We start from the raw sequence: 27,249 nt of genomic DNA on the forward strand, positions 1-27,249 counted from the left end.
ACCCTCCCCAGTGTCTATCACCCAGCCACCCCATCCCTCCCACCCCCACCATTCCAGCAACCCTCAGTTTGTTTCCTGAGATTAAGAATTCCTCATATCAGTGAGATCATATGATACTTGTCTTTCTCTCATTGACTTATTTGTGTTTTTTTTTTAGATTTTATTTATTTATTTGACAGAGTGAGACACAGCAAAAGAAGGAAAACAAGCAGGGGGAGTGGTAGAGGGAGAAGCAGGCTTCCCATGAGCAGGGAGCCCAATGTGGGGCTCGATTCCAGAACCCTGGGATCATGACCTGAGCCGAAGGCAGACGCTTAACGACTGAGCCACCCAGGCGCCCCTCTCTCATTGACTTATTTCGCTTAGCATAACACCCTCTAGTTCCATCCACATCATTGCAAATGGCAAGATTTCATTTTTTTTTGATGGCTGCATAATATTCCATTGTATATCTATACCACATCTTCTTTATCCATTCATCTGTTGCTGGACATTTTGGCCCTTTCCACAGTTTGGCTATTGTGGACATTGCTTCTATAAATATTAGGGTGCATGTACCCCTTTGGATCACTACATTTGTATCTTTGGGGAAAATACCCCATAGTGCAATCACTGGGTTGTAGGGTAGCTCTATTTTCAACTTTTTGAAGAACCTCCATACTGTTTTCCAGAGGTGACTGCACCAGCTTGCATTCCCACCAACAGTGTAGGAGGGTTCCCCTTTCTCCCATCTTCGCCAACATCCGTCATTTCCTGACTTGTTAATTTTAGCTATTCTGACTGGTGTGAGGTGGTATCTCATTGAGGTTTTGATTTGGACTTCCCTGATGCCGAGTGATGTTGAGCACTTTTCCATGTGTCTGTTGGCCATTTGGATGTCTTCTTTGGAAAAATGTCTGTTCATGTCTTCTGCCCATTTCTTGATTGGATCATTTGTTCTTTGGGTATTGAGTTTGATAAGTTCTTTATAAATTTTGGATACCAGCCCTTTTTCTGATACGTCATTTGCAAATATCTCCTCCATTCTGTCGGTTGTCTTTTGGTTTTGTTGACTGTTTCCTTTGCTGTGCAAAAGCTACATGGAAAAATATTTTCAATCATAGAGAATACACGGTGTTGTGATGTTATGTTCATCACTCACAAGAAAAACTCACACCACTAATTTCAAGTCAAACTTGGCTGCAATGAAGGGAAGATGAATATTATATAAAGTTAGCATTTATTTTCTCATATCACTGCTTTACACTCCTTCCCTGATAATCCCAATTGCACTGCCCTAGATTCAAGGCAATCCATTTTCTCTACATCCCACAGAATACTGCTTTCTCCTCACTGCACTGAATAGTAATACTTTAATCAAACCAAGAAATTCCTACATAACCAGACACCTTATACTAGGATATAGGTCAGAGAAGAGGAAAATCAAGAAATAAGAAGTGCTAATAAATATCTACTGTTCATAAGAGGAGATTCTGCAAAGACAGAAAATCCATAGAGGTAAAGGAGAAAAATATGGTCATCTGCAGATTTCTCAACTTTAGAATTTCCTTAATCAGCAATTGCTAAAATATATGGGGATGAGCACAGCTTACCAGCTTTTTTCCTACTAAATACGAACATTTTAAACCTCACACAACTACTAAATGCTATTAACATCCTATCATTTATAAGTAGAGATTTCTTTTATAGTAAAAACATAGGAAGGACATAATACTAATACCTCTAATTATAGAACCTTACAGTCTTTATAGAGAAGCAGTAAACTCTTCAAGGATTGACCTTGTGGGCAGGGTGTGTGGGAGCTCAGCTCTAGTCACTCCTGCCTTCCTCCCCTTGCATATGAAACTGCTTGGCTTCCACGTCAATGGATTCCCTTGTTATGACTTACAAAAGTTCATCGGGATGGTATATTAGGGCTGCTATAGTGAAGTATCATAGACTGGGTGCCTTAATCAGCAGAAACTCATTGTCTCCCAGTCTGGAGACCTGAAGTCTCAGATCAAGGTTCAGCACAGTTTGTTCCTTTTGAAGGCCGTGACGGAAGGATCTGATCCAGACCTTTCCCCTTGGCTGGTACATGACTGTCTTGTCCCTGTATCTTCACATCATCTCTGCTCCTGTATGTGCCCAAAGTTCCTCTTATAAGCGCACAAGTCTATTGGACTAGGGCCCTCTTTAATGACCTCATTAATTTAATGACCTCTTTAAGGACGTTATCCTCAGTCACCATCTGAGGTAATAGGAGTTAGGACTTCAGCACATGAATTTGGAGGGACACAATTCAGCCTATAACAGAGGGCATTTCTGATTATTGAAAGCTGTGACCAAGAGATGGTCTTGCCGAAGGAGCAATGGCAGAGCCCTGAAGAATATTTTCACACTCCAGAATTCAGTGTGGGGTATGCAAGAGAGAAGGAGCAGAACAGGTACTCTGCAAAGACACATCAGTGAAGGTAAGGACAAATGACCCGATTTACCTCCTAACATTCTTTCTAGGCAAACACAACATTGTAAGCCTGAAATTCACCTCTTCCAAATAATTTTTCATTTCCTAAAATTCCTTCACTTTTTCATTCCTCTACCATTATGCAATCCTGTCTTAAATTTATTTGTCAAGGGCACCTCGGTGGCTCAGATGGTTAAGCATCTGCCTTTGGCTCAGGTCATGATCCCAGACTCCTGGGATCGAGTCCTGCATCAGGCTCCCTGCTCAGCGGGAAGCCTGCTTCTCCCTCTCTCTCTTTCTCTCTCTCTCTCTCTCTCTCTCTCTCTCTCTCTCTGTCTCTTATGAATAAATAAATAAAATCTTTAAAAAAATTTATTTGTCAAAACATCGCTCATTCTTTAAGTTCTGTCTCAATGCCTAACTCTTTCAGGATGTCCTCTGTATGGGAAGCACAGGATAACTAGCTTATATAAGCACATCCTGAGTCGAGATCCCATCCTCCTGCTATATTCCCATCAAGCAGAATATGTAGAAGAACATGTTCAGCATTCAAGGTCAGGAGCTTGGGGATGGCCAACCCGGAGTGTCTCCTTTGTAAGAAAGAGTGTTCTGTGGTAGGTTTTGATTTCCTTGGAGCCCTGGCCATGCAAGGAGGGAGAGGCTGCAGATAGTCGCCAGGCTAAGCTGCTATGCTATAAAAGCTTGCTGCATGTAGATCCTGGCAGCAGATGCCTTGTCTAGTCTGCTGCTCCTGGACTCCCTGTATGTAAGTTCCCCCAACAGACGTGTGTCTCAATTGCTGTCTCTGGGTCATTTCTTCGGCTTTGCTAGCCCATCATCCACCCTTGGCTTAGAGTCAGGTGGGGTGTAGCTACCCAATGAGCAAGCCAGCCCAGAGGCCAGAGGAAAACCCATAATGTTGGAAAGGGGAAAAGGGAAATCTGTGGGGGAATTCTTGAGTTGGCCGTTGCTCTCTGTGGGGGAGGGAGGTGGCCCACATGTCAGATATTTGTAGACTGCTCCATGAGTATGGGAACACCCTGAAAATGCTAACCGATTTAATGTACTTGTGGGAGGAAGTGTGCTCTGTGGCAAGGAAGGGAAGCCTATGGTAGCCACAGTGGGTTGTCCTCCACTATGGGCAGTCCATCTGACCACCAATGCCAGGATGGAGGCTGAGGCTCATGTCTGGAAGTTAAAAGATTAGCTAAGATTAGAAAAGGGCATGAACGTGCCTGTAGGCTGATGGCCTCAGGACTGGTGGACAAGATAGGAGAACAAGGCAATAAATTAGAGATTCTGGTGTGTTTTTTTGCAAAGCTAGGAGAGCACAAACTGCCCCGGATTAAGATCTGGGCACTTGCAACAAAGCCCAATTAGGAATTGATGAGAAAACAGACAAATGCCCCAGGTTTTCTGACCCTTAATACAAAAGAAATTTTTAAATAGTAATTACCCCTAAAACTGGGATCATGACCTGAGCTGAAGGCAGACACATAACCAACTGAGCCACCCAGGCGTCCCTCTTGACAAGAAATTGTAAACAAAGTCATTTTATTTTTCTTTATCTACCCAGAGAAACAAAGTTTCTATGTTTTGTCCTTTCCAGGTTTATAAGACACTCTCACCAGATCTTTAACTATGGGCATTTTTAAGTTTTTTGTTATTTACAGAGTCATTGTTTTACCCTGATGCTTTGGTAAAAATGTGTTCCTGCAAAACTACTTCATCTTCCAGGAAATTCATAGAAAAGGCACTGACAAAGACAGGTTTCTGATAATGAAGACCAATTTGCCTTCATGTAGGAGGGACAATGATAAACCCTGCAAGTCTCCCCCAAGGCTACCTGCATGGTCCCACAGTATGTCAAGGGATGATGGCTTGAGACAATCCTTCTTCTCCTTCCCCATATCAGTGAGATGGGCACATGATGCTCATGATGTAATATTAAAATGTGAAGACTTGCCTGTGTTGCAAGACACCTTGCTGGCTTTGCTGGAGCATCACGAAGAAGAGGATGGGCAGTGGACCCACAGAAAATTCAGGGCCCTGGCTTATCAGTCAAGTACTCGGGTGTTATCTCCTTCAGTAAGACAAAAGTTGTCCCTGCAGCAGTTATTGATAAAATACAGGCATACCCATGTCTTAACACCTCAAAGTAGTTGCCAACTTTCCTAGGTCTCTTAGGGTACTTGTGTCCGTGTATCCCTTGCCTGGCTTTATTTGTAAAAAAAAAAAAAAGAAAAGAAAAGAAAAAAGGAAGTCCGGGACACCTGGGTGGCTCAGTCGGTTAAGCGTCTGCCTTCAGCTCAGGTCATGATCCCGGGGTCCTGGGATTGAGTCCCGCATCGGGCTCCCCGCTCTGCAGGGAGTCTGCTTCTCCCTCTGCCTCTCTCTCTCTATCTCTCATAAATAAATAAATAAAATCTTTAAAAAAAAAAAAAGAAAGAAAAAAGGAAGTCCAATGGGAATGGTCCTCAAAGGAATGTGAAGCATTTGGCCAAGCCAAGGTGGCCATTAAACAGATCCAAGCCTTAGGTGTTCTCATACAGGGACAGCCATGCGAATAGGATGTAGCCAGTTTCCCAGAAAGGTCTGGACGGGGCCTATGGTAACAGCAAGGGCACCAATAAGTACCATTAGGCTTCTGGTCACAATTGTGGAAAGGATTTGAGACACAAAACAGCGTTTTAGGACAATAGCTGTGTGCTACTTATCATACCTTCCAGAAAGTAGAAAACATCCCCAAAGGGATCCCAGCGACTGTTCACGCTCCGCATCCTATAGCAGGATGGCTAAAGGATACGTTCCAAAAGCCCAGATCACGCAGTGCCCAAACCTAAACTGCAGCCAAACGGCATGCCTACTTGCAACAACATCCTCTCTTGACCAAGAGGCCCGGTGGTGTGAAGTTACACTCCATTCTAGGCCCGGTGGTTACGTCCCCTCTAAAAGGTAACCATTCTCTGAGGCAGTAGACCATCACAGCTGCCATCCTTTGTGCAGGAAGGAGACAGACAATTCCTGAGCATGCCTGGTACACTAATGGGTCAGCAAGGGGCAAGCCCTGCACCGGGATTGCCATTGCCATCCAACCCTCAACTGACACTATCTGCATAGACTCTCCATGGCCCGAACTGTGAGCAGCATGGATGGCATTGCTCCAGGAGCCTGATCTCATTGTTCTATGTACAGAGAGCTGGGCAGCCTACAAAGGACCGGCCACGTGGCTTCTCTAACCGGAAGCACAGGACTGGATGGTAGCGGGGTGCCCATCTAAGGCAACAACACATATAAGGCATGAACATCACTGTCTATCATACAGATGCACGCAAAGCATGCACTCTGCCTGTTAGTCCACAGGCTGATGAGTCGGCCAGTGTCTGCCTCTTGGAGGACACAAGAAGATGGGACATCGAGGGCAATGGACCTGGTCGGCTATTGCTAAAAACCGGTGCTTACGGCTGCATTACAAAGACATTGTAGTTGTCTGCCAACGATGCCTAAACGGTGCCCAGGAATGACCGTGACCTTTGCCAAGAGATACTAGAGAGATAGTAAGAAGGCAGCACCCTGTTCAGAGATGGCAGATTGATTACCTCAGTCCCTTGCTCCTCTCTGATGGCTGATGTTATGTGCTGAAACTTATTCAGGACTCCTGCAAGTCTACCCCAGGAAGCGTGCTATGCAGAAGGCCACCACCTGTGGTCTGGGACGGGAGTGTGCCGTATACAGACTCCCCACTGACCCTGACAGCAACGGAGACTCCCACTTTACAGGATGTGAAATGCAAGAAAAGGCCAAAGCTCAAGACATCTATTGGCATTTCCATCTACCACACAATTCCATTGCGGGTAGACTGATAGAACACACGAATGGATTGTTGAAACAAAACTTTGACAAGAAACCTGTTCACTGGCCTTTTAGACACGCCACCTGTCAACAGCTATACGGATATTAAATGAACATGTACATTCCAACTGGTCCAGTGCCCACTCTCTACTCATCCAAGGACCTGATGCCACTCTTGGAATACAAGGAGGCAGCAGACAAGAGGAGGTTCTTTGCCACAGGTAGGGAAACAAGGTAAGTTTTTATTGTCCTTGCCACAAGATCTATCTATATGGGAACATACAATTAAATGGCCCTGGAAATGGCAGACAAGTCCACGATGGTTTGGGTTTTCAGCCCCATCGGGAATAAGGATAAAAGAGAACCTAACCATCACTCCATTTTTCCACCCCACTCCACCGAAGAAAATGGGGGTACATAACCCTAGGCCTCTCATTAAAAAAAGGACACTATCATGATCACCTTATTGAGTATTGTTATACCTCTATTATCCTTTTCAGGTTTGCCCCACCTCGTAACAGAAAGGAGGGCAAACAATTTGGAGCTATAAACCTAGAGATAAGCCACCGATGGGGTGGTGTTAGCCCAGAACACCACCACCTGAATACTATTAGACAATCATGATTTGCCTTTTCTGGTGCCTATTAAACATCTTACTTTTTGACCTTAGATTCTCCATGGGAAACCTGTTTGCTGATTGGGCCCTGACTGCACTTCTATACAGAATAAGTCCAACTGTTGGGTATGTAGTGAACTCCCCCTAGTGATGACTACAGGCTTTCCCCGGAGAAATGTTTTTTTTTTTTTTTTTTTTTTTGTTTTTTTTTTTATAGTTTCTTAGCTATTTGTGCTGTATTATTTGGATGCTGCAGCTCGTATCATTGTTGTGGGATTTGGTTGCAATGCACCTTGGCATACCTGGCCCCAGGGACATTGTGGAAGAGGGGCACGTAACAAATATATGGGTCATCCAAGGTATGGGGGTGGGCTGGCTGGATAGCTATCTTGCAAAAGCATACCCAGAATGTTCCTGAAGATCACTATCTTGAGAATATAGAGATCCCGTCCTCCCTCTATATTCCCATCAAGCAGAATAGGTAGAAGAACATGTTATTCAGCATTCAAGATCAGGGGCTCCCTGGGTGGCAAAACCAAAGTGTCTCCTTTGTAACAAAGAGAGTTCTGATGGCAGGCCTTGATCTCTTTGGAATGTGGGCCATGCAAGGAGGGAGAGGCTGCAAATAGTCCCTAGGCTAAGCTGCTATGCTATAAAAGCTTGCTGCATGTAGATCCCAGCAGCAGATACTCTGTCCAGTCTGCTGCTCCTGGACTCCCCATACCTAAGTTCCCCCAACAGACGTGTGTCTCAATTGCTGCCTCTGGGTCATTTCTTCGGCCTTGCTGGACCATCACCCACCCCTGGCTTAGAGTCTGTTAGGGTGCAGCTGCACATCATCAGTCCCCTATCCCTGTACTATAAATAAACTCTTCCTCCTCTGCTGTCCTCAGAAGTTAATAATTTTGTGTTTTGCCATGTTGCCATTCCCCTATATAATACAGTCTTAAAACCACTGATCATACAGAAAAGACCCAAGCTCCTTACCACACCAACAAGATCTGCAATATTTGCTCCTGACAATCTCTTAGACTTCATCCTCTTATTCACATACATTGTTCACCCACTCCAGCTATTCTGGTGCTCTCTTCTGCCCTTCCAGTATGCCAAACTTGTTCCTCCTGGTTCCTTTCCCCTAGCTCTTGCTTCTGCCTGGTAAACTCTCCCTACATGTGATCACATCACAAGTTCCTCCTTGGCTTAAATGATTTCAGCTCAGAGACAGTTTTTCTGACCACCGATTAGAAGTGAACTCCCAGACACGACCTGTTATATCAATGTGCTTGACTTCATTACTTTATTAATCTCTAATCATTTATTATAAATTTATAATTCATTTGTTGATTTTTTGTCATTCTGAATCACAATATAAACTCTAAGGTAGCAGAAATATATCAGGTTCATTCAACTCTATCCCAAGGCAACCAAATTGGTGCTTAGACTGCATTGCTAAAAACTGTTAAATGAATGAATGAATCAATGGATGGATGCATATGATAAATTTCATTCATGTACACATGAATATTTGCCAGGCACTACACTTGGCACTGAGAATAGGTTTAAAGTTTAGGGAGAACACATTATTTTCAAGATGTCATTATTACTGAAACTAGAATAAAATTTCTAAATTATGTAGAGAAGATTCAATTTCTCACTTCATCTAAATTATTTCTACGTAATTTTAATTTTGTCCTCCAAGTATATATGTGTTTCCTCCAATGTATTCTCTCTCTCTCTCTCTCTTTTTTTCTTTTTTTAAGATTTATTTATTTATTTGACAGAGAGAAAGCACAAGCAGGGGGAGCAGGAGAGAGAGAAGCAGGCTTCCCGCGGAGCAGGGAGTCTGATATGGGGCTCGATCCCAGGACCCTGGGATCATGACCTGAGTAGAAGGCAGATGCTTAAGCAACTGAGCCACCCAGGCGCCCCTCCAATGTATTCTCTTGTAGAGAGGTGTCACTTTCTCCATCGCTAGCCCGGCTAGCCATATGATCCAAAACAAAAAATGTAAATATTTGATCATTTAAGCAAGTTTAGAACCAAGCTGTAATCTCTGCATCCCCTAGGATAGAAACGTAACTATCTGAGTGTCCATTTCTTTGTTTCAATGGTAGTGTATACACCAGTCACTAACCACATGCATGTGGCTACCTGAACATGTGGAATGTGGCTAGTGAGACAGGGACTAAATTTATAATTTCATTTAATGTTAATTTAAATTTAAAGCTTGGAGCAGTATAAATGTTTCCTTCAAGAAGTCCGAAACTTATTTTGTCAATTATATTTACTTCCAAATTAAAAAAAAAACAAAAAAAAAAAACATTGTATTCACGTTATGTAATGTTCAAACATACCACCATCTGTGGCAAAATGCCTACAATTAAGTCCTGGTATTGTGTGTATTGTGGGATTGTGTGTGCCTTGACCAGGAGGGCTTTGAAAGTCTTAATGGCAAGTTCCCCTCCCCATCGTGTGCCCCTGAATAAGGTATTCTAGCCAAACAACTGTCCTAATCACAGGAACCAGGCAAGCAAATGTCACTTCCCAATAGCCCACAGGATCAGTCACTAAAGTCGATCACATCCTCCTGCCGGAACAGATCATCTAATCCCTTTGTTATTACCAAGCCTGCCTCCCACAGCCCTTGCTTGTTTACTCTTTCCAAGTACAACCCCCGAGTGGCCCCGTATGGAACAGTGTCCTTCTCCCCCATGCTGTGAGTACACATGCCTAATAAACTGCTGTTGATGGCATCTGCCCCAGGTCAGGTGTCCTGTGTCCAGCGACGGCTGTAACCCTGGGGCAGAATCCCCCTCTGCCAAGGTAAAAAGAAGGCAATCAAAACACAGTAACATTTTGATCTATTTATACTTGTACAAATATTCTTTATTTATGAGCAATAGTTTATATATGTTCAGAGTATACATTCAAAATTTACAAGTAACATTTTATCACTATCCAATGGCCAATTATCAATAACCAATGTTTCCTGTTATTTTCATAACTGGTATTTATTTGCATATCGTTTGAATAATAAAACATTGCCAATATTCACTCACTTTTGCCCTACAAAAATAGCAATTTTGAATGGTTCAGATTAATATTTGAAAAATATCTTTTAACACTAAATTTCAGTCTATAAAGTGTACTGGTTCACTGAGCAACTGTTAAGCAACTTCCTTCTAGTGTTGCTGTGAGTCTGGCAGATGCTACAAAGTAAAATTCGCTTTCCACATTTTGTCAAGCTAGAACATCACATGATTTATTTTCTGCCAATGAGATATGTTCTGAGATATTTGGATTCAGCTGTGAACAAAGTTAAGCAGGAAAAGAGGGGATGATGATATCAAATCACCCCGTATACTGGTGTAGATGTGACAGGAGGGCGTGGTTCTAAGCCATCCCTTCCTGTTGGAGCTTCCTGATACCTGGGTTGTAGTGAAGGTCATGTGCTCTTGCAGCTAGCTGTGCTGTGGGGATTTTTGATCCACAGATTTTGATTAAGATGGAATGATTCCAGAGCTGTCAGTCCCTTTTTCCCCCATGCTCCTTCCTGTCCTAAGGGAGAAGATCCTTTGGCTGGCCATTCCTTTGATGGTGTTCTGAGTTTCATTCCAGGAAGTCCAGATAGTACCAGCCCCTCCCACCCTACCTAACATATTTCAAACATGCACTTCTTTATAAAAATCAACTTTCTGCCTAACGTAGAGATTTCTGTTATCTCTATTTTTTTTTAAGATTTTTTATTTATTTGACAGAAAGAGATAGCAAGAGCAGGGAACACAAGCAAGGGGAGTGGGAGAGGGAGAAGCAGGCTTCCCGCTGAGAGCCTGATGTAGGGCTAGGTCCCTGGACCCTGGGATCATGACCTGAGCCAAAGGCAGACGCTTAAAGACTGAGCCACCAGGTGCCCCAAGATTTCTGTTATCCCTTAATGAACCCCAGATTTATACTGGTGTACTGGAGAGAATCAGCCAGCATGATAATATATCCCTTGATAACACAGTTCTGAATATAAGGTGACTGAAGTTTACTCCTATCTTCCATCATCTCATTGCTTTGCAGTGATGCAATGACTAATTTTATATGATCGAATTTTGAACCCCTCTTAAAGTACTATGGTGTATTTAATATACTTTTGAAACTAACCTAATTCTTCTACATCCTTAAGTCACTGATAATCATTCCTCTAAACCCAAATTATAAGCCAAACATAGAATGCAATATAATTGTTGCTCGTGATTTAGGCTCACCTCCTCTAATTCAGATTCTTTTCTTTTTAACCTTCATTTTCCCCAAATGAGTATCTATTAGGTGATCTGAAAGTTGGGTAAAATTTTGCAAGGTCATTATGGATGGAAGAGGATAAAGGTGTTGCTTTAAAGATGGGAAAGTATATGGATACCCTGAGGTGGCGGGGATGGGGGAGACCAAGGAACTGGAAGAAGGCCAGTGTAATAGGAACATACTAGATTGAGAATAGATCATTGGAAGGCATGGAGCCAGGGCTGGAGATGAGGTCAGCCCTGGCTGACCTCAGCTATAGCTGAGAAACTGGAAGTTTTGTAGTGTGTATGTATTAGCACAGAGTACGAGGGTGAAGAGTGGCCCTAAATAATGCTGCAAAACAAAAATGGGACCATGAAAAGCTTTGTAAGATGTATACGGTCAGGATAAATTTATCACTAGAGTTACCTATTACAAGGAGCACTCTGTGAGAAGGCTGAGGAATTCGATTTTAGATACAATTACACCCCAGAGACATTTATGCCAAGTTTCAATATTCCTTAGCTTTAAGAAGACCCATCTAGTTATGAAATGAAATGCAATGATAATTAAACCACCAGAAGACTACATACAACACAGCATCGCACACTATGCAAGGAATATCAGTTGCAAAAACGAAACTCCCTTTTGCACAATTGAAGATGCAGTTATCCTATATTTCACCCCTTTTGTCATCCCCATGGGATACACAGGACATAGGCTTTCTATCTAGTTTCAAACATGTGTTTATATGACAGGCATCCCCTAGGGGCAAGGGGAAGAATGGATTTCAAATAACATAGAAAGATGGAATAAATATCATGCTTAAAGAAATGAATTTCTCCATCTGTCTCATCATATGCAGCAAAAACTTTAAAGGAGCCTACCACTCTTGATGTAAACATTCCTTAAAAATGTTTATTGAAAATCTTTGAACATTGACTGTGGTAATAGGCTATTCATGTGTGGAAAGAATTATTAAGCTAGAAAAGGAGGATGCATTTTTGCAATATTAATTCAACTAACAGGGTTATGGGACTATATGTGTTACGTGCAAACCATTTATTATTTCCAAGGACCTTGTGTCTGTCCACAGTTTAATTAGCAGCTTCCATCTGGCTATGGAGAATATATGAAAAGTCATTGAATGGGTAGAGCTAAACACACTACGGGGAAAAGAGTCTTTACTCAGGACTCTTGGGCACTCAAAAAGGCAACAAGGTGGCCACACTCAAAATCTGCAACCTCAGAAGAATTGTGAGATTGAAGCAGCATGGCTAACAAAGGAAGGACCTGGATGAACTGAGAAGAGAGGACATGTTTATTAGCCAAAAATATCAACCATAGGTAGCAAGTCTATTCATGGAAGCAACTGGACTGAACGTAACTCAGCACATATCAGTTCTACCACAATCCAGGATCATCACTCTTCCAAGAAGCCCTCTTGCTCCCAACTCCACAAGATCACATGAGCCCCTTTTATCTTAAAGGGAAGCCCAGGGAGGGATATGAAAGACTGAATGAACAATACCCCAAAGAGACTGATAGGTATTTTCACACACTGCTTAAGTTTTGGGACCTCCTGAAATTTTAAACTGAGGGAAAGTCTGCTTACAAGAAATGTCATATCAGTTCTGAAAACAGACATAACACTGTCATTACATATTTAAGTCTTATTGCAAATATAATGGGTGAAACTGCATTCCATGTAGTTATGAAAAGAATGCTTACTTTTTTTTTTAATTCATGAGAGACAGAGCGAGAGAGAAAGGCAGAGGGAGAAGCAGGCTCCCAAGGAGCAGGGAGCCCGATGCGGGACTCGATCCCAGGACCCTGGGATCATGACCTGAGCCGAAGGCAGACGCTTAACCATCTGAGCCACCCAGTCGCCCGAAAAGAATGCTTAGGAAACACACCTTCTTACCATTTGGGGGCACTGGCTAACACTATTCATAAATAATGCATACTCTTATAATAATATATAACATTAATAAATGACCATTGTTTAAGCATAGATAGATGAAGTTAAAAGACACACTTTTGATAATATAGGTAATCAGATGCAGGTACAAGGGCTTTTCAAACAGAATTACTGTATATCCTATTAATGGAACTATCTTATGAGAAGCCTCAAAGTAAACTGATTACCTCATCTTTGGATATCACAAAGATATAGTTCTTGGAAAATCAGAGCAAGGTAAGAACATAGGAAAGGTTATATTTGTATCTGTCATAAATCTGATGGAACCATCTGGCTGGTTTATAAAGAGGACACAGCATGACTTCTAGCCCCATAAAAAATCTCAATATTTAGCTATGGTGCTTAGGTAGGAAGATATCTGAAATATTCTAATTTCCACTGTTGTCATGCTCTGGCTCTTATAGAGACTTTAGAGTACCCAAGTAATTAAGTTGGGATCCAACCATTTTTGGCAGTTCTAGAACTCTAGCAGTGTTTCATTTTCTGTGGTCAGAAAACCTGCATCAACATTTCTTAATCATATCCCTTGTGTCTTTATATGCAGCCCATTGGGCAACACTGAATTTCATTGACGCTTACTACTTCTTTGAGTTTCTTTATGGCTTTTTATTTTATTCCAAAACCACTCTCAGGACTTCTGCAACTTCTCCTGATCCTATAGCCTTAGTAAACTTTCAATGGTGTCGCCTTCTCACTTTCTTCTAAGAGCCCCTTAGCGGGCACCACTCTTATACAACCTATTATAGCCAACCATGCGCTAAAATAATGGGGGACATGCAGATTATTTAGGTGTGATAGCAGTTTGTCTTTAAACCATTTGGGATTTCTATGCTATTTTAAAGCAAATAAAGACATGTCTGTGGTTCATGGTTCAAAAATCATAAAAAACATTTGTCATACACACATCAAATTACCAAAGTAAGATTATAACCAAGTGACACAGTTCAAAATAAATCTACATTATGTTTCATCACTTTTCTCAGAGCATGTAAACTCAGAGTCAAAAAACAAATTTTTAAGTCATCAAAATAGAATGAAATGCATAATTTAACCATATGATTAACAAAGTAGTGTCTACTCCACTGGGCCCTGTTGGGTCACCTATCTAGCTTAAGGTGCTGGTAGATAAAGGTCTTAAATGTGGCACTAAATTGTAGATGTTACAAGGATAGACTTCTTGCTAGATTGTCTAGATTGGAACCCAGCAGAGCCATTTACTAGTAGTATGAACTTGGCCAAGTTATTTAACTTCTCCAAGCTTCATTTCCTGTATCTATAATATAGGATAAAATAAATCAAAGAATAGTGTCATCCCAGAGGACTGTTATAAGGATTATGTGAGTTAGTATTTCTATATACCATTTGTAAATGCTTAGAACAGTGTCTGGCCTGTGGTTTTTAATAAATAGATTCTGCCTTTCTTTGTTTTGTCCTGGGATTTGGAGGGAGTGGAATACTCTCCTTCTTATGTATTTCTTTGATGCCAGAAATCCATGGGTCCTTTCCATTTCAAGCCAGCTAATTTCCACTGCAAAAGTTTAAAAGATTTATACTCAGTTTCTGTGGGCTTTTTTTTTTCCCCGTAATTTTCAATATATCCTTAGTGATTGTTTTCCTAAACTTTGTTTCCCTTGTATTTCTGAAGTTAGTTCTTGCATTGTTCTACTAATTACTTCATCAATCATTTAGTGAAATGTCTTTTAAAGATTTTTTTTTTTATTTATTTATTTGAGAGAGAGAGAATGAGAGAGAGCAAGCACATGAGAGGGGGGAGGGTCAGAGGGAGAAGCAGACTCCGCACCGAGCAGGGAGCCCGATGCAGGACTCGATCCTGGGACTCCAGGATCATGACCTGAGCTGAAGGCAGTCGCTCAACCGACTGAGCCACCCAGGCGCCCCATTTAGTGAAATGTCTTAAGATGAACAACTATTTCTGACATACGTACGTCATCTACCTGTGTGTGTGTAACTTCATGGCTTGCTCTGTGAAAAGACCTGAAGGAGTTCAAGTCTTTTCAAATGTTATTTTACTGGGAAGACCTTCTCTAAATACGTGTTTAAAATCGGCAAAATACTATGTCTCTTTCCTCTACAACACAGAAACTTCCTATCCCTCATCATGGCTTATTTTCTGCATAACATTTATGAATTTTATAAACAGATTTATCTATAATTTTGATATAAACTAAAAATTATATAATTTAATTACTTGGTTTTTTCCTTCTCTTTACTAGAATGTAAGCACCAACGTGGTTACTAATTTTTAAAGTGAATTAGTTTTTGTCTTATGTCACCCATTTTACTGAGGCCTTAGAAATATAAAATGACCTGTACCTCTGAAATAAATAATACATTTTATGTTAAAAAAAAAAGAAGAAGAAGATAGCGTGAAGGGAAAAATGAAGGGTAGGAAATCGGAGGGGGAGACAAACCATGAGAGACTATGGACTCTAAGAAACAAACTATGGGTTCTAGAGAGGAGGGGGTTGGGGGGATGGATTAGCCTGGTGATGGGTATTAAAGAGGGCTGAATGGAGCACTGGGTGTTATACGCAAACAATGAATCATGGAACACTACATCAAAAACTAATGATGTACGGTGATTAACATAACATAATAAAAAAAACATTTTAAAATGCTACTGAGATCTATTTAACATATACTATCATTTCTCTCCAATCTATTTTCCCCATTTAATAATTATTTAAGAAAATAATCCAGATATGTAGACATAGGGGCAAATATTTGCTTTCTGGTAGCCTATTTTTTTTTTTTTTTAAGCAGATTCTGGGACCCACGATTTTGTGGTTAAATAGCAGGTAGTATTATGAAGTCAAAAATGATTTGGTCTATTTTTAGTCCAACAATATACAGTAAGTATCCACCATATATTTTGTATCAGTGTTAGTTTATGTGGGCGAGAAGCCTCACCCAGTCCCAAAGTTCTGTACCCTCCTTCTCTTGAACTGTTAATGAAATAGATGGGGCAATGTTGTTACAAAACAGATAAAGGAACAACCAAGCAATGGTACAGGATACAACAAAGCTGTTTGACTCAAAAATCATCATACAAGCTTGTATCAAAGCATATGGTACTGAATCACCATTCCAGAGGAAGGAAAAGTGGTAGCTAAGAAGATATTTGAACTAAATTGGAGTAGTGTCATAGTGCCTGCCAAATGGAAAGAAACGTTTGTCCCAAGCACGGGGTGTAAAATATGGTACACTCAGTGCAGAAGCAGCCCAAATTAAAATGTCTGCTATGTTATTCTGATTGTTTTCAAAGAAGGGCAGTTGAGACTTTCTAAAATGTCAGATGAAATCATGTTCAAATATAAACACAAAATACATTTCAATGCCAAACATAAATATATATTTTTAATTATCCGCCACTCTGGATTAGTCACACCATAGCTCCCCTTAACTGAAATAGATAATTAAGTATCGGATACATTAAAAAAATCATTGCCAAGGGATATTTGATATTAAACCAGGGAATCAGAAACTGGAATAATCTATTTGTGTCTCCTTAATAAGCTCATAATTATCCTTGAATAAGTGATTTTGTTATTCTGTGCTCTTTCCTTGTGCTTTCATAAAATGGCCAAGTTCAGCTGTATCATGAACTGATTTAGACAATGCTGAAAAAATTAACAAATTGGTATTTTTCAAAAGCTTTAAAATTTTATTAAAGTGTTTATCCTCAACAACAACAACAAAAAAATGAAACTTCTCACTGTATACGATTCACTCATCTGCATCCAAAGACCTTTGATTAGAGTAATTTCTCAAATATAAACAATTAGTAACAGGCCATTTGTTTACTAAATGTTACAGGAGAGACCCAGCTGTCTGTATCTCCTTCATTTGACTATTGTGAAGTTAGAATTTTCTCATGACATTTCATTATTTAAAAATGTTTAGCTAAATAACGAAGTCTTTTCAGATTGGATTAGATTAGATATTTTTTTCAGATTAGGTATTTTAAGGTTACTTTCCATCTGCCATCCAAGAAGAAACATGTTTCAGTCTAAGAAAATGATTAACATTTCTACATAAGGTGACTCCATTTCTCATATGCCCTAGAAATATATCTTATCACTTATTTTGACATGGAAGGAGGCTTTTTAAAATCAACTGCAGGGCAGTGCTAATTGAGAGAAGCCTTAAAAACTCTGACACCATTTATCCCTGCACAAAGATCCCATGCTCTGTACGTTCTCATCCTTGGCTTTCCAATATTGTCTTTATGAGGTTAAGAAGATGAATGCTCACTGCTTTTAATCCTTACTATGATTTATGAGCCTCTTGGTATCCCTTCCCCGGAGTAGCTACCACTCTGTGGTTGTTCTGGCTGTTGCCTCAGTTACACAGACATCTGCAAAGTAAACTATGGATTGTCGTCCCATAGACCAGAACGAAGCACTTTCTTCATCTCTCCTGCAGGACTTTTTTTTTTTTTTTTTTACTAGAACAAAGACCACGTACAGTTTTACTTGCTTACGTCCTGAAGAAATGTTAAGCGAACCTGAATGATAGCACAATGACCTGGATTATGACCTGTCACATAACATCAATGCAGCATGACATATAAACAGGATTACTTTAAAGCTAGGATAAAAACAAAAAAGAAAAAACAAAACCACTTTCCATTTATTTATCTTTCTTCTTTCTTTAAGAACACCATCTTTAGGTTCCCAGAAGAAAGATGACCTTTAAAATTAACTAAGAAATGTGCCATGCAATAAAGACACATATTAAGTGTCCTTTCAGTCTCTTGTGTGCAAGATTTTAAGAGCATCTTGTGGCCTTTGGTTCTTTGAACGAAATACTGACAAAGAAATAAAAAAAAACTACATAAAGGAAAATTCATGGAAGATCGAAGTACCTCTTTTAGATTTTTTCTTCTACTGTTATCGCTTATAATAAACTTGTTTTAATAATCCTGGGAACCTGCAGCGATCGAGTAATTGGAACAATTCTTTCTTCTGTATAAGAAGTCTAGCAGAGTCTAAGAAGAAATAGTCAACTCCCTCTGCATTTTCCTTTCTTTTCTCTGCTTATTATTTTGTGCAGATGATGACTCATAATTCCCAATGACAAGTCCATTGTGAAATCCTAACAGGCATGTCTCAAATGACTATCCTTTGACAGTTACCTAAAATTAGAAATATCCCAGCATTCATCTTTTTTTTTTTTCAAATGTGCTAATTGCAGCGCAAACAATAACCCATCAGGGGAAAACCTCACTAACATAATTTACAAAATGATTTGTAGTAATACCTTACAAACTACTTTTCTTTTTTTAAACAGATGGCTCTGCAATTCATTTTTTGAACCCTATTGTCAACTCAGCAGGATGTTGTGAGTACTAAAACCAGAAATGCTCAAATCCACCCCTGGCTGAGCAGATCTGTTGCTCCCTTTGTGTTTCCATCAGTTTCCTTTTCACCTCATCACTGCTGAGAGGCATGGTTCCCTGAGTGTCAGGACCTGATATTCATACCAATGCCCTAAAGACTTTTTTTTTTTTAAAGACAGATCTTATATTTGTTTACCTCTGTGTCAGTCTCTGTATTCATTTCCAAAACCTTCCTTTTGTGACCACACTTTGCTTCCTTGGCCTCATGAAATGAAGTATTAAAGGAATCCTGAAGAATGTGATTTAGTTAAAACCTTAAACTAAATATAGCTCTAAATAAACAAATGCCTTTTGCATAGTGATTACATACAAGTAATTGGCTAAGAAATTATAGGATCTAGACACAAATAAGATGAAACTGGTACTTCCTAAAGATTGGGCAAATATACATATATATATAATCCCCCAATATATTGCCAGGAATTATTTTCTTAAATGCACACATACACACACACATGCACATACACACACCCTGATCGGTTTATTTATCCAGATTAAAAAATAAATAGCAACAACAAACATAGCTCCATATGTTCTAAAACATAAATCCCACAGCCCAGGTATGTTTTCAAATTTCATTCAAGGTTCTTCATCTACTGGACCCACTCTTCTAGATTTATCTACCAACTGTCCTCATACCTGATATTCACTGAATTTCCTAACTGTCCAAATGGCTTAAAATTCACCACACATGAATTATTACATACCTTCATGCCTTATATACATCTACCCCCTTTTCTTTACATATTTGTAGTCACTTATCTTTAAAGTCCAATTCAAATACATCATTTCTATATTTTCCCTCCTCTTTCCACCATAACATACAGAAGAAATCCTATCCCAACTTCTCTGCAACCATATCATTTTTCATATTGGAACATAAAAGTATTCTATAAATAATCAAAGAGTGCTGCTGTCTGACTGTAGGAAAAAAAAAGAATGATTTCTTTCATCGTGTTTTTCATTTTCAGATGATTTATAATAAGTTATTCTAATTACTTGTTAGGCAATCATGAATGTAAGTGACAAATAACAGGACAAACACTAAATTTTGTGAAATTTTGGAGGAGAAATTGATTGCTCTTTCTTTGAATGTTCAAAAAAGAATTTATGAAAGAAGATGATAGGATTTTTAAACCGGCCCCAAGGGCATTACTCTATTCAAAATTGAATTAATGAAAGACACATATTTTAATACTAAGTTTGGCTTGAAACCTATACCTTCAATATTCTTGGATATCACTCTCTTCATCCACTCTCCTGGATATCATACCATAGAGATTGCTTTCAGATCTATTTTCTTACTTGAAGTTTATGAAAACCCTTACATTAAAAGGATAACAATTTCAAGCAATTCTCTACAAATGTCTTCTGCATTCATTTGAATTATTTCCTCATTGAAAAAAGTGAACATTCTCACTACTTTAAGTTTATCCTTTCTCAAGTTACTATGTTTAAACTATTCTTATATAAAATGATGATCAAATTTCTGTATAGTCCTTTTAACTTTGATTATAGCACAGAAAGAACCAAAGGACATTTGAGAAGAGTGTGCTTCCTTTTTATTTGGATCTTTGGATGTTTTAATGCTTCATTAAGCTTTAAAGGAAAAGATGTAAAATCATGCATTAATAATTAGTATGGTGTAGTATTAATTTTTGATTACTCATACTTGTATCGTAGATAATATTTAGGTTGCTGAAATCATGGTTTTGTAAAAAGGACAAGTTGCTGGTTACAGGAATTAATTCTGAAGTATGAAGCTCTCTCATGTATTAATCTGAGTATAAGATCTGGAATGAAACCCCTAATCCAAAATTATCCGAGATCAGAATTTTTTTATTAAAAGTATCCAAATTTTCTACAAAAATGTGACGATTTTACAAGGTAAAAGTAAAATTTTTCCATATGGAAATTCTGCATACTGATGATAACAAATTGAAAGATAAAATAGATGACAAAAGAATTAGTATTTGATATCAAATGGTTAATTTCATTTCAAACTTTTAATCGTGAAAAATTATATCTAAAATCTGTATAGATTTTACTCAAATCTGATACTTGAAATTAATTATGTTATAAAACTAGATTAAATTATAATGTTTTTTGAGTAAATGTATCTCATCAAAGAAAAACTAAAAACGAAAAGAAATGGTTTAGTTTCTGATTTATTAAATATGAGTATGCAGAGTTGAATAAATATCACAGCAAGATCCATAAAGCCACTTTAGTTTAATTACATTTGCCTTATCTCTTTAACTTTTTCTTTCTGAGCTATTATATCAATGGTTAATCTTAATTGATCACTGATTGAGAACTGAGAATATGAAGCTTGTTTTGACTAGAGCCTAAGAACAGATGCTACAATTACCAAGCAGGGAGTGTCAAGGCAGTGCTTTAATTATTGTCTCCAGAAGGTTAACTATAAGGGTCTAAATCTCAGAGTTCAGATTCCTGCCATCAGCGAAGGAAAAGCAGCCTACAACTACCTGCCCAAGAAACAACTGAGCTAGACCCTGCCGAATTAATATTAATAAGGCAAGAAAATTTGAGACAGTGTCTCTTTGTTTCCTGTGTCAGAGCTTCATCTGAAGTTTGTGTTTGAAATGAGACATATTCAGTTGAACAAAAGGAATATCCACTAATTATGAGGGAGCAGGCAATGTGTCATAAAAATATAAAAGGAGAAAATACATTTCTGTTCTTAAGGAGGCACATAGCCACTAGGTCTTCTCAAATCTGAATGTAAATTGAAACAGTGTGAGAAAAATTCAGTGAAGAAGCTTAAACAGAATTCTTGCTAAAAGAAATGATTACTTAAGTTTTATGGTCGCATCATGTTTATGCCAACTGCCTGTGAGTATATAAACATATGAATATTTTTATTTCTCATAAAATAATTTTTTTAAAAATAAAGAAGTTTTTAAAAGAGTTTGAATTTTGAATTATTTAAAGAGGTTGAAAGATACGTGTTAATGATAGTTAAATGTCACCTACCTTTGACAAGGCTGGCATCCTTTAAAACTCCAACAATCTATTGAGTTCCAAATGGACTGTATTCCCAAATAGAGTCAAACAGAGCTGGAAAAACAAACATACATAAAGTTGTAATGTCAAAAAAAAAATTATAATATATATTTATTTTAGAGTATTTCACATTTACTTAAAAGCTGCAAAGATGGGGCGCCTGGGTGGCTCAGTCATTAAGCATCTGCCTTCGGCTCAGGTCATGAGCCCAGGGTCCTGTGATCGAGTCCCATGTCGGGCTCCTGGCTCAGCAGGAAGTCTGCTTTTCCCTCTCCCTCTGCCTCTCCCCTGCTATGCTCTCTCTCTCTATCTCTCTGTCTCAAATGAATAAATAAAATCTTAAAAAAAAAGCTGCAAAGATTTTTCTGAGTTCTCATAAACCCCACATCCGATTTCTTCTGTTGTTAGCATTTTATATTACAATGATTTGTCATAACTTTTGATATATTGTGATATATGGACTCAAATGATCGAATATTGATACATTCTGATTTCATGAGTTTTTCTCCCAATGTCCTTTTTCTGTTCTGGATATCATATTGATTTTAGCTTTTATGTCTCCTCAGCCTTCTCTGGAAAGTGATAGTCTCTCAGATTTTCCTTGTTTTTGATGACCTTGAGTGTTTTGAAGAGTAATGAACAGACATTTACAGGATGTCTCTCAATTGGAATTTGCCTGATTTTGTTTCTCATGACTAGACCAGGGGGATGGATGTCTAATTATTCTTATTAGACTGGGTTTTGGAGGAAGATCATATAGGTTGTGTCATTCTCATAACTTCACATTGAGGATGCATGATACCAGCTTGACTTCTGTTCTTCCTTTCCATAGTGTGCTTCTGGAAGCAAGTCAACAAACACAGACCACACTCAGGGGCAGGGAATTAAGTTCCACCTCCTTGAGGGGAAAATATCTGCAAGGTTTATTCGGAATTCTTCTGCAAGAAAGATTTTTCTGTTCTCCCAGTTGGTTTGCTTGTTTGTGTATTCAATCATTCAATCATTCATTAGAAATTTGTGTACATCAGTGTGAATTCATGGATATTTATTTTGTACTTTGTGTTATAATCCAATACTGCACCATTTATTTTGGTGCTCAAATTGTTCCAATGTGGGCCTTTGTGAACTCTTTCACTTGCTTTTGTGACCTTTTGACATACCATATAAATTTGTTGATTGAGCAGTTCCTTATATTCTCGCACTTGGAGCAAATTCATGCTAATCTTATATATTTCTTCCTCAGCCCTAGACTCAGCAATATTTCCAGGGATCCTAGTCCCTTGTACTGGTGAATGATTTAGAAACCAGTATCTAGACACTGAGTATGCTTGTTGCTATGGGACGGCCATTGTTTCTAAGCCTTTTCTGTGGGCTGAACTGGGAAATATATGTATTAATATTGGTATGTATACACATATATTCATAAAAGTTTCTCTTAAGGAAAACACTATATTATACTGATATCTCTGACTCTAATCACATAATATTTTTCAAATAAATAGTGTCTTAGGTTAACAGAGTATAGTATTGAAAATGCGTCTTGGGGTGCCTGGGTGGCTCAGTTGTTAAGCGTCTGCCTTCGGCTCAGGTCATGGTCCCAGGGTCCTGGGATCGAGCCCCACATTGGGCTCCCTGCTCCGCGGGAAGCCTGCTTCTCCCTCTCCCACTCCCCCTGCTTGCGTTCCCTCTCTCACTGTGTCTCTGTCAAATAAATAAAAAAATCTTTAAAAAAAAAAAAAAAGAAAAAAAGAAAATGCGTCTTATGTTTCTGTTGGAAATGTTCCTATCTGGGTAATATACCAGGAATGACTCAAAAAAAGATGCTCACACAAGTTAGAATATACATGTCTGGTGTCTGATTCTAGGCTTTTTTTTTTTTTTAAGATTTTATTTATTTATTTGGGAGAGAGAGAGAGAGAAAACCTGAGAAAGGGGAAGGGCAGAGGGAGAAGCAGATGCTCCACTGAGCAGGGAGACCAATGTGGGACTCAATCTTGGGACTCCAGGATCGTGACCTGAGCCGAAGGCAGACACTTAAAAGACTGAGCCACCCAGGCACCCTGAAGAATTTTTAAGACACTCCATGAACACTTATTGTCACTTATTCTTACTGAAGTTCATCATACTTAAAAAAAAATAGCCTTTAACACCATGTGCACACAGCCATAGCTCTCTGATCTTTTAGTCAAGTGTCATACACTAAAACAATAAAAAGAGTATGTGGAAATGTATATTATTTAATAAGAACTAATATATTTTCTTCTGCTGGTACATCCTTTTACCATGCCCATGTTTCATATATTTTTTTAAATATTTATTTATTTATTTAAATAATCTCTACACCCGAAGTGGGGCTCAAACTCATAAGACCAAGATCAAGAGTTGCATGCTCTCCCAACGGAGCCAGCCAGATGCTCCCAAAAAGCTCACTGTTTTTCATTTGTTTGTTTTTAAGTAGGCTATTTATAGATGGTCTGTGACTTAGGACAGTTCAACTTATGATTTTTTTACTTTATGATGGTGTGAAAGTGACACACATTCAGTGGAAACCGTATTTTGAATTCCGAATTTTGATATTTTCTTGGACTAGCAAGATGTGTAGGATCGTCTCATGATGCTGGGCCATGGCTGCAAATGCAAGTCCTGGTCAGGCATCCAGTCATGAGGGTGAACAGATGATACACTGGCCATCATTCTGCACCACACAGCCATTGTATTTTTCGCTTTCAGCACAGTATTCGGTAGTTACATGAGATATTCAACACTTTATTAAAAAATAGGCCTGGTGTTAGAGGATTTTGCCCAACTATAGGCTAATGGAAGGTTCTGAGTGTGTTTAAGATAGGCTAGGCTAAGCTATGATGTTTTGTAGGTTAGGGTATTAAATGAATTTTTGACTTAAGATATTTTCAAAGTGTAATGGGTTCATTAAAATGTTGCCTAGGAAGATCTGTATGGGATTGTTATTTGGGCCCACCTAAGTAATCCAGGATAACCTCCCCATCTCAATATCCTTAACTTAATCACATCCACAAAGACCTTTTATTTCCATATAAGGTGAAATTTATAGGTTTCCTGAATTAGGACATGGCTATATTTTGTGAGGTTATTTTTCAGCCTACCACAGACCACCTTCCTATCTCCTTCCATAGAGGAGAAAACATTATTAGAATAAAACAATTTCCTCATGAGTCTATTTCACATAAGACAGTGTGTATAGCCCTGATAGTACTAGAAATATAATCAAACACAATGAAAGAATTTTAAAATATTGTTTAAGACAATATAGGACAGACATAATTTATTTATTTCTTTATTTAGATTTTATTTATTTATTTATCAGGGAGAGTGAGAGAGCACGCGCACAAGCAGGGGGAATGGCAGGCATGGGGAGAAGCAGGCTCCCTCCTGAGCAAGGAGCCTGATGCACGACTCAATCCCAGGACCCTGGGATCATGACCTGAGCTGAAGGCAGATGGTTAACCGACTGAGCCACCCAGGCATCCCAGGACAGACATAATTTTAACTTGCTTAGAGATATAGATAGATATTATTTAATAATGTAACTCAAATTGATTCTTTCTCTTCCTTGTAGACTAGGACCATTGATAACCTACAACTATATTGTGCTTCAGTGACTAAAGTTACAGGACTGAAGTTTCAGAATTATGACTCTAACAATCTTTAGAAAAATCCTAATTAAGTAAACCTTTAGGCAAATTTTAAAGGGGACACCTTATAAATTCTAATGTACACAGCATTCATAAATTATTACTACTGGTACAAAATATCTTATGCCTAGTCAATTTTTAAGGAAACTTGACAGAAGAAAGGAACTGGCAATAAAGTAAGAGGATGATGAGTTGGGAAATTATCCAAGACAAAAAAAAGCATGAATGGCTTCAGTGAGGTTTAAATTCCCAGCCCTGTTAAGGGTATCCAGACCTCAGGCCATATGAACTAAAGGAACTAGGAATGAGACACTTGTATGCAATAGGTATTAAAAAGAGTTGCCCCATCTATGGAATGGGAATTAGAAAAACTTCTGCACATCAGTTCTGTGTAGCTGCATCAATACTAGTTGCTAACCAGGAATCACAGAGAGAGAGGTCATCATTGAGAAAGCAGATGGTAAGCATGGACTTCGTGTGTATATGAGGTCCAGACACATGTATGGAATGGGGACTCCAACCCAAATTATTATGGTACTGGTGAAACCATCAGAGTCTCAGCTGAGCAAACACAAAAATGTCTTTAAGGTATTCTTTCATAATCTAAGGCATGAGACTCCCGTAGTAGGGAAAAAATAGTAAAAGAAAGCAAAACACATGAATGAACACAAGCTGAAGCGATAAAATGGAAAATTTGTTTCTGAAGAACTGGAAATAATAGAACATTTTGGAAAAGATATATAATATATTTAAAGTTTTCAGAGTTAAAGGAATAAAGAAAAATTGTTTCTTTTATCAGATCATACACAAAAATAACTTTCAGGTGTGTAGGGAAATAAAAGCTTAAAAATATAAAAGAAAATATGGAACATATTTTTATGAAATAGGAATAAAAACTTTCTTTAAACAAAAGTGTTAAGAGCACAAAGCAAAATAAGGACAACTTTTAATTAAAATTAATGTATTCAAAATTGAACTTCACAAACAAAAGGAAGCTATGTTAGCGATTGTGGAAGGTATTTGCAATTTGAAACTAAGTTTAGAGTGTAGATAACATAAGAATTTCAGTAGTCAAAGAAATATTGAACTTATAAGGTTTGTATGATGTTAGATAAGGCAAGTAAAGTTTTCTTTATTATATCATCATCACGATTAAGAATAATATATCTAACTTAGTCAAGAGGAACAATCACAAAAACAGATCAGTATTACTAAGATCAGTTATGAATACATAAATATTTGAAAACACAGTAGGGCAGTACCATGCACTTTAAGAAAAAAGGAGAACCCTACAGTCAGGAGAAATGTACTTAGTAAACGCTCTTAGGTGACAAAGCAGTAAGACCACATACCCATTTTACTAGTAATGAGGAGATGTGTTCTTCTACCTGCTTCTGGCATAAAGATAAATCCCCTTATCAGTCGCTAACCTACTTCACTGCAGGGTAATGATCAAGATGTACAGCAATGAAAATAAATGACACTAGGAAAACATAAGCTGAGGGAAGTGTGAAAAAAAAACAGGTAGGACATGCGCTTCAAAAAGACCCAGGGGTCTATAAGAGCACAGTTCATGAGGCCATTTCAGCCAAGGTAAGAAAACCTAGAACTAATACCAGCTGAGGACAAGCAGTTACCAAACGTTGGGTGACAGGACTCACTGCAAAAACTGGAACTTGGGCATAGACATATGTCTTATTTCCAATGCGCCTACGAAATGAAATGAAAAATGAAATGAAAAAAACGATTTAAAAAGAGGTAAAACCTATATCATGCTGGATAGTAATGAAAGGGATAGAGACAAATCTCTGCCAAAATATGAGATGTGTCTATTTTACAAATAAGCCTAAGATACTTGTAATAATTATCTTCCCAAAAAATGTTATGATAAAAAACAGGTAGAATACTCTGATAAAATCCCACTAATGTCTTACAAATTAAAAGATTGAAGAACTGAGGTGCATCTGT

At 38.6% G+C, this 27,249-nt stretch overlaps 1 protein-coding gene across 1 annotated transcript in view; it reads right to left on the bottom strand.

The window, feature by feature from the left end:
- Window positions 1–27,249, bottom strand: part of CDH12 (cadherin 12) — a 679,766-nt gene that overhangs the window by 634,056 nt on the left and 18,461 nt on the right. The window contains exon 2 of the mRNA XM_034998857.1: window positions 21,581–21,664. The gene's annotated coding sequence lies outside the window, so the exon portion shown is untranslated. The remainder of the gene's footprint in view (window positions 1–21,580; window positions 21,665–27,249) is intronic.

The sequence above is a fragment of the Mirounga leonina genome, unplaced genomic scaffold (genome assembly GCF_011800145.1).
Source record: "Mirounga leonina isolate KUSES-001 unplaced genomic scaffold, KU_Mleo_1.0 Mir_95, whole genome shotgun sequence".
Classification (NCBI taxonomy): domain Eukaryota; kingdom Metazoa; phylum Chordata; class Mammalia; order Carnivora; family Phocidae; genus Mirounga; species Mirounga leonina.